This window comes from Meriones unguiculatus, chromosome 15 (genome assembly GCF_030254825.1).
Source record: "Meriones unguiculatus strain TT.TT164.6M chromosome 15, Bangor_MerUng_6.1, whole genome shotgun sequence".
NCBI lineage: Eukaryota > Metazoa > Chordata > Mammalia > Rodentia > Muridae > Meriones > Meriones unguiculatus.
Genome location: NC_083362.1, coordinates 49,284,295 through 49,292,739, shown reverse-complemented (window position 1 = coordinate 49,292,739; position 8,445 = coordinate 49,284,295). Strand labels below are relative to the sequence as shown.

At 42.3% G+C, this 8,445-nt stretch overlaps 1 pseudogene; it reads left to right on the top strand.

Annotated features, from left to right (window-relative positions):
* The first annotated feature begins 8,000 nt into the window (after window positions 1–8,000).
* On the top strand, window positions 8,001–8,121 carry LOC132648153 (small nucleolar RNA SNORA17; annotated as a pseudogene).
* Window positions 8,122–8,445: the final 324 nt, after the last annotated feature.

Genomic DNA, 8,445 nt, shown 5'->3' with positions numbered 1-8,445 from the left:
AGAGAATTCAAATGAATTAAAAGCAGGACATAGAAACACAGTGTTTATGGTTCCCGCAATGGAGAGGCAGGTCATATATCCCTGGGATCATTGTCTGGCCAACCTGTACCACATTCTGGGAAAGACTTACCACACACACACACACACCACACACACACACACACACTCACTCACACACCTGTGCAAGCACACATACAATGCCCTAAAGATCTGTCCTTAGAAAGCTCTTAAGTTACAGTCTGCTGAGACAGTGTTACAGACTGCTCCCAGGTGACAGAAAGTTGTTAAGTTTCAAACTAGACAAGCAGCTGAGGTGCCTGTTTAACATATCATATTAGAGCTGGCCACCAGGTTCTCCCAGCACCCCTCAGTCCCTGCCTGTTCCAGGGTATGGCTGGCAAACCCTGCCCTCTACACTGACCTTCCCAGCCCAGGGGCGGGGCTGTCCTTCCCCCAGAGGGTAGCCCCTATATAATCCAGACATTCTGGATTATATTAAATCTATATAATCCCGCCTTCTTTTGCTTCTTTTGTAACTTTGGCCCCTGGCTGCTGTACTTGGTTCTCCTCTCTTCCTTCCCCTCCCCCTGCCCCCACATGGTTCAGGGTCACGATTACTCTGGACTCTTTCAGATGTGTCTGCCTCTGACTGTGCCCTCCCACACATCTATAGTAAACTCTCCTCCACCAAGGAGGTACAGTTATGTCCTTTCCTTTCCTTTTACTTTCTTTCTTTCTTTTTTTTCATTCAAAAGTCAACCCTGCAAAGTTGTATTGGGGCAAATTGGGCTGTCACAGTAACATGGGGTCAAACAATAACTTCATTCTGTTCACTCAAAGCAGAAATCAAGTATTGATTCCTATCTGGTGATTACACTCACTACTCAACCAACGTCTATGAATTTTTTCCACACAGACTTTAGCATTCCAGATTTAACATCATGGAGACATAAATGGTACTTGACGACTTTTGCAAAGTAGGCTTGAAGTTACTGAAAGAGAGAGAAAAAACTGGGTTGCTTCCTCCAAAGGCAGCATCCTATTTTAGTTCTTCTGATGGAATGCAAGGACCCTTGAGTGATCTATATTTAGAAAATTGGGAATAGCACACCCTCAAGAACCAGATATACCACTCCTGGCATATATCCAAAAGATACTCCACCATACAGCAAGGATACTTACTCAACCATGTTAATAGCAGCTCTATTTGTAATAGCGAGAACCTGGTAACAACCTAGACGTTCCTCAACCAAAGAATGGATAAAGAAATTGTGGTACGTTTACACAATAGAATACTACTCAGCTATTGAAAATTTTAAAAAATCATGACATTTTTAGGCAAATGGATAAAACTAGAAAACATCACTCTGAGTGAGGTATTCCAGACCCAGAAAGACATGCATAGTATATAGTCTCTTAAAAGCAGATATTAATCATGTAAAACAGGTTAACCATACTGTAATCCACAGACCTAAAGAAGCTAAGTAACAAGGAGGACCCGAGGGAAGATGCTTAATTCTCATTCAGAAGGGCAAATAGAATAGACACCAGAAGCTAATGATAGGGGTCATGACGGGAGCCTACCACAGAGATCTTCTGAAAGGCTCCACCCAGCAGGGGATAGAAGCAGATGCTGAGACTCACAACCAAAATGTAAGCAGAGTGCTGGGAATCCTATGGAAGATTGAGGGGATAGAAGGACCCAGAGGGGACAGAAGCCCCACAAGGAGACCTACAAAGCCAACAAATCTGGGCCCACAGGGAGCAACAGAGACTGATGCATCAACTAAGGACCTACACCCTGTTCAGCCTATGGCAGCTCAGTCTCCATGTGGGTTCCCTAGTAAGGGGAGCAGAGGCTGTCTCTGACATAGATTCTGTTGCCTGCTCTTTGATCTCTTCCCCCTGTCAGGGCGGCCTTGTCAGGCTACAGAGGAAGAGGATGCAGGCAGTCCTGATGAGACTTGATAGTCTGGGGTCTGATGGTAGGGGAGGAGGGCTTTCCCTTTTTGAGGACTAGGGAAGGCTTATAGGGGGAAAGATGGAGGATGGTGGGACCAGGAGGAGAAGAGGACAAAGGGCTATAATCAAGATTTAAAATGAATTAGTTATAAAAAAAAATAATTTAAAAAAGAAAATGCATTATAGCATAATGTGTTCTTTTTAACATGTATCTGTCCATATGTCACAAGTTCTTAATGTTTTTCATTTTTTAGGGTCAAAATAGAGTATAAACATTTTAAGAGCATTTAATTCCAATGCATGTATATTCTTAGTTTGGAATTTAAATTGATTTCCATTTTGTGCTATTAAAGTAAATGTCGTATTCCAGACATTTAAAGGCCTATTGTTGCTTGATCCTCTCTTCAATGTCACCTTCAGTTCATCAGCCAAACCATAGCTTCTCAACCATTTGAAGACATAATCCATTTTTGCATATTATTATGAACATGAAATCAGATGCCAGAGTGTCACTTCTCTATCATTTAGTGTCTGGAGTGAGGGCAAATTCTTAAAGGGTCTTAATGGAAATAAGTTTTTACTATAACGGCTTTGGTTGTTATTATCAATCCCTTAAACCTAAGGTGCCAATGTCATCTAATTCTCACTTGCAAAATTATTAGAGCTTTAATAACAATCTATGACGACTACTAAATAAATAACAGTGGGATAGAAGCTCACAGTCACTGAAGGTTTTAAAAGTCCCCAATACTTACTCCTCCTTTCTCTCAGTGGTTAGTAGGTCTCTTGGTTTTCCACTCATAACAGAGATAACATTCCTATTGTACATCATGGCCCACAGTGACCAGTACAAAGTGGGCAAGAGAGAAAACCTTTTAGTCCCCACAAGAATACAAGGACATACAACTTCTGGGTTGGCATCCATGGACTTCTTGGTCATTGACATAAAATACGCTTTTGTATTGTTAGCTGCCATTTGGGATGTTCTAGTGACTTGCTATCAATCCTACACATGTGATTCCATTGGCTCTTGGCTAAGAATATTTTGCTTCTTTTAATCTGACAATACCCTTGGGTATTTTCCCATTGACGTGGGCAAATTAGTTATTTACAAATTAAACTGAATGAAACCAGTGCTGTCCAATTCTAGACTCCGTGTGAATAGCCTAGGCTCTCTTTCTACTGATTATAAAAATAATCTGAACATTGAGGCCTGCTTTCATAAACAAGAAAACCAAGGCTTAAGCAGTAAATTTGGGGGCTGGGGGGAATGGCTTTGTGTATAAGATGCTTGTCACACAAGAGTATTCTGTAAATACCCAGCACATGCATAAAATGAACCACAGGTGTGGAAGCCTACCTGTAATGAGAAAAGGCATCCCCAGACCAAGCAAGCCAGCTACATTGGCTCAGCCAGCAAACCACATCCTCTACAAGGATCTGACTTCAATAAAGGGGAGGGTGATCCATTGTTCTCTAGCTTCCATATGCCTGCATCCCCACATGCCTGCATGCACACATGTGTACACACACACACCCAAAACAAAAGAAAAAAGAGAGAGAAAGTGAATTTGAAGTTTTCTCCTCCAGTGAGTAGTAAGCCTAGACTGGAAAGCCAGGTTATTGGCTTGATAGCTCTTTGTTCTACCTTGCAAACTTCATAAGGCAAGAACTGTGTTTGTTCTAGCTTGCCATCAGCTATTATATTTCTTGCTTGCTAGTAACTGAGCCCCATATTTCCTCCCTTAACAAATGTCTGGGTTTTGCTCAATGGCCCAGCATCTCCAGGGTTGCCCAGGATCTGTTGTCCTAAGGCTAGAACCTTATTCTCTGCCTTGGTGGAAATTCATTCCTTTCCTCATGCCTAGTGCTGGGTTCACCCATATTGTATCTGCTTCCTGGATCCCTGCCTAGATGGATGGAGTAAAGTAAGAATAAAGAAAAAAAATAACAGCATTCAGATTGGAAGGTGTTACTGTCTTTTTATATACCTTATTTTAATTCTCCTCAACATTGTTATAATGGGATAGTGTGGTCAGAACATTCACCCCCTGAACTGAGAACTTTTTAATTTTTTTCTTTTTTTTTAAATTTTTTAAAATAATTTATTCACTTTACATCCCGATTGTAGACCTCTCCCTCAACTCCTCCCAGTCCCACGCTCCCTCTTTCTTCCTCCCTACCATACTCCTGTAGTCCTCAAAAAGGAAGAGCCCTCCTCTCCTACTATCTCACCCCAGACTATAAAGTCTCATCAGGACTGCCTGCATCCTCTTCCCACACAAACACCAGGGGGAAGTGATCAAAGAGTGGGCAACAGAGTTCATGTCAGAGACAGCCCCTTCTCCCCTTACTCAGGAAAGCTTATGGAGACTGAGCTGCATATCAGCTACATTAGTGGAAGGGTCCTAGGTCCTCTCCATGCATGGTCCTTTTTTTTTTTTAAAAAAAAAAAAAAAAGAATAGTAGGCGGTGGTAGTAAGGATGATGATGAGCATTCCTTTTGTATTTGTCCAGCAGTACCATCTGTGTTATATACACACCATCCCCCTTGATCCTCAAAACAATTATATAACAATAAGACTTTCTTTAATCCTGGTTAGCAGGTGAGAACGTAAGTCTCTTGCCTAAGACTCCCCCAGCAGTGATTAGGGTATGCAGGCAACCTGAAGGAAGTTCTTGCTCTCAGCCACAAGATACATTGTTCTTCCTGAAGCTACTAACTAATCCTCACAGCAGACTAATCCTGTGGAAACAAATCCCCCCTTTATATTTTTCCTACTCTCTTTGAAAAACTTACAGCCTCTTTAAAAAAATAATAAAGTATAATGAGGATTTGGGGGAGACAGCTCAGTTGGTAGCATGAGGACTTGGATTCAATGCTCAGAAGCCATATTTAAAAAAAAATGGGCATGGTGGCTTTAATTGCAACTCTGAGTAAGTGTAGACAGTAGATTTGTGGAACTCACTGATTTGATGAGTTCTAGGCTAAATGAGAGCTCTGATCACCCAAAAAAATCACCTGAGAAACAATATCCAAGTTTGTCTTCTGGCCTGAACACACACATATGTGTTCACATACACAAACACATACATGTGGACACACACAAACACCACATACACACCCTAAGTACCGTGAACTGAGGGGGATCTCTCTGACCACTATGGCTAGCACAGTAACCATTTGCACAAGTCAGAAAAGTAGTTTGGTTCAACAGGACCAAGGAGCCACTGTTAGTTGACCAAGAGCCAATGTCAGGGGTCTGACTCTGAAGAGGTTCTTTAGGTATATTTAAGTACAGCACAATTTGGTGAAAAGATTTCTGGTGATAGATAATTCAACCCTGTGTGTACAACAAAGCTTAAGACATATTGAAACTCCCTGTAAAGCACATAGGACATTGTCCATAACATGATTTATAGATTGACTACATGGACACCACCCATAAAAATAGATTCTGTAGATTAATCATATAATGGTAATAATTTGGGGAGAAAGTCCAGTGGGATCTCATCTATTCAGATGGTGCAAAGGTCACCAAGCTATTTTCAACATTCACGTCCAGCCTTCTCGAACCTCACACTGCGAACACCCGTATATCTTTACTTAGACTGTTGGAATTTTGCCATTTATCTTCTGGGTGTCTCGGTGTCTCCCTCTTTTTCTCTCCCCCTCTCTGTGTGCATGTGTACAATGGTTAAACATTTGAGATGAAGTTATAAACATTCTCCACTTACTTGTTAGCCTTCAGCATATAGTTGCTAAGAACATAGGTCTTTTCCTGAGTAGCCAAAGTTCTTTATCATCCTCTGCTGCTCCTCTTTGCTAAGGGTAACTCAGCGGTACAGCACTTGCCTAGTGAGGCCTTGTGTTTGGTTCCTGACCTTGCAAAACAATCTTATGTCATATCCGAGAAATGGAATAGTTGTCTAATATACTGGCTGCATTTTCTGTTTTTATTATCTAAATGTCTCCTTTAAATGTTTTAAAAACTAAATTATTATGTCTAACCAAAGATCATTCATCACATTTATTTATAAAGTGTTCTCCGTAGACTTTATTCTTGCACTAGTATCCAGACAAAAGGTGAGAGGGTGTTCAGAGGTTTGGCCTAGCCGATAGTTGCCCTCTCTCTTGCCCTCATGGGAGCAGCTGTCCACCTGTAACTCCTATGGACAATTACAGTTGTGAAGACAATGTCTTACCTCCTGCATCTTCCATCCCTAGGCACCAGCCAGCATCCCTTAGCTTTTTTTTCCAGAATGCTGAAAGCTTTCTTAGTCTCTTACCTTGTAGCCTGGAAGAGCTGGGGGTCCAACAGCCTCCCAAGAACATCTCCCAGTCAGTGAAACTGATGAGTTGGTCTATGAACATCCCAGCTTTTTTTCACTTGGTAAAACTACCTTGAGGTCTTACACTGAAGCTTTTTAGGAGGGAGCTGAGCCCCATGTCTCTCCATCAGTGATAGCCTACCTATCTCTATCTGCTATTGCTTTGGTTTTTTCCCCCTCTTCCCTCTGCTGCTTGCTCTCTTGAGCTCTTTGGAATTACCTCCCACACTTACTACATCCACTGTTATGCTCCTCTGGCAAATTAGGACTGATCCAGGAACTGCTGCTCTTAGTCTTACAAACATCTTCTTGTACACAAATGTCCACAGAAGTTTAAGTCATTTAGATCCCAAAGTGATTATAATGACTGAAAAGGAAGCACAAACTCATATTTGACTCATCCCCAAACAGGCAACAAGCATATAATATATACCCAATGAGGCCTCAAAAATGTAGAATATGACCGTAAGATTAGCAGACTTGATTACTTTCCCTCTTGAATCATAATTTTTAACTTTTTTGAAAATCAAAGCGAGCATTTCTTTTGCTAAAAGCTTTAATTTAACAAACGTTCATCAAACCATGATTGCACCCTAATGCCCATGCTGGGGAGGGCAATCTTTAATCATTAACTCAAAAGGAGATGGCAATATGGTGATTATACTTAATTGTCACAATAACTGGACAACAATAGTGTTAGCAATTATTATTAATAAAGCACAAAGAGGCACACAGTACCTCTGACTCAATAGAGAAAATTGATTTGCCAGTTCCTTGCCTTTTTCCCAAGACCTCTTATGAATGCCCTTGTCACACTACCCACACTTTATTGGAGTTCCTGTTGCACATCCACAGACTCTTGAGTTCCTCAAGAGCAGGGCTCCTGCGCCTAGCACTGGTTTTACAAATATCTCATAATATAGCCATTTAATTCATGAGATAAGAGCCTAAACATATTAAGCATATTCCTTCCTTTAACCTGTAAAATAACCCTACACTTTTGTCTATATTCTTTTTTTCTTTTCTTTTTTATTGTTTATTATTATTAGTTACATTTTATTAACTCTGTATCCCAGCTGTATCCTGCTCCCTTATTCCCTCCCAATCCCACCCTCCCTCCCCTAGCTTCTCCCTGCCCCTTTCCAAATCCAGGGATTGGGGAGGATCTCCTCCCCTTTCATCTGGCCCTGTTTTATCAGGTATCTTCATTGCTGGCTGCGAATGAAGCTAGGCCTCCTCTGTGGCCTAGCAGAACTGCTCCTCCCTTGGGGGGATGGGGAGTCAAAGAGCCTGCCATTGAATTCCTGTCAGAGATAGTCCCTGGTCCCCTTACTATGGGAAACCAGTTGGTTATTGAGCTACCACGAGCTTCGTCTGAATAAAGGTTCTAGGTTATATCCATACATGGTCCTTGGTTGGAGAAACAGTTTCAGAAAAAAACCCTGTGCCCAGATATATTTGGTCCTTGTGGGGCTCCTATCCTTTCCCTATCATACTAACTCCCCTTCTGCCGAAGGTTGTATTCTTGTTTTCATGTTAGTTTTCTGTTTTGTCTTGTTTTTGGTTTTGTTTTGAGATGGGTCTCCCCCTGTAGCCCAGGCTGGCCTGGAACTTAGGGCGTAGACTACAAAGGACTTTTGACCCTCCTGCCTCAGGCTCTCCAGGACTGGGTTCCTGTTACATGTTTCTAAAAAATGGAGGATAGGCCTTCCCCTAGAAGCATTACAGGTGTGCTGCTGTGTCACCTGCGTATCGGTAGCTAGCAGAGAGGAGAGAGGCTATGTGTGCTTGACCTATGGACAGCTAAATGATTAGTAGCCTAACAATCCCTGCAAAGAGCAAGCCTGATGAGACTACCAGACCGGTGCCACGGAGGCTGGACAGGGAGCTAGCACCAGATTGGTGCTGCACAGGCCCAGGCAAGCTCTCAGAACGGGGAGCAAGCTGGAGACCAGAAGAACCCTGCCTGGAACTGTGGGCCCCAGAGTGAACCCTAAACAAGAAACTCTTACAAGGAGCTAATCAGGTAGGCAGGGTGAGGAGCAAGCCAGAGACGGCAGCATGTGGCCTGGACAGGGAGCTAGCTGGAAATGGCCAGCAGTCTGATAACATGCAGGTCCCGAGGGGCAGACCATGTCTGAGATGATTAAT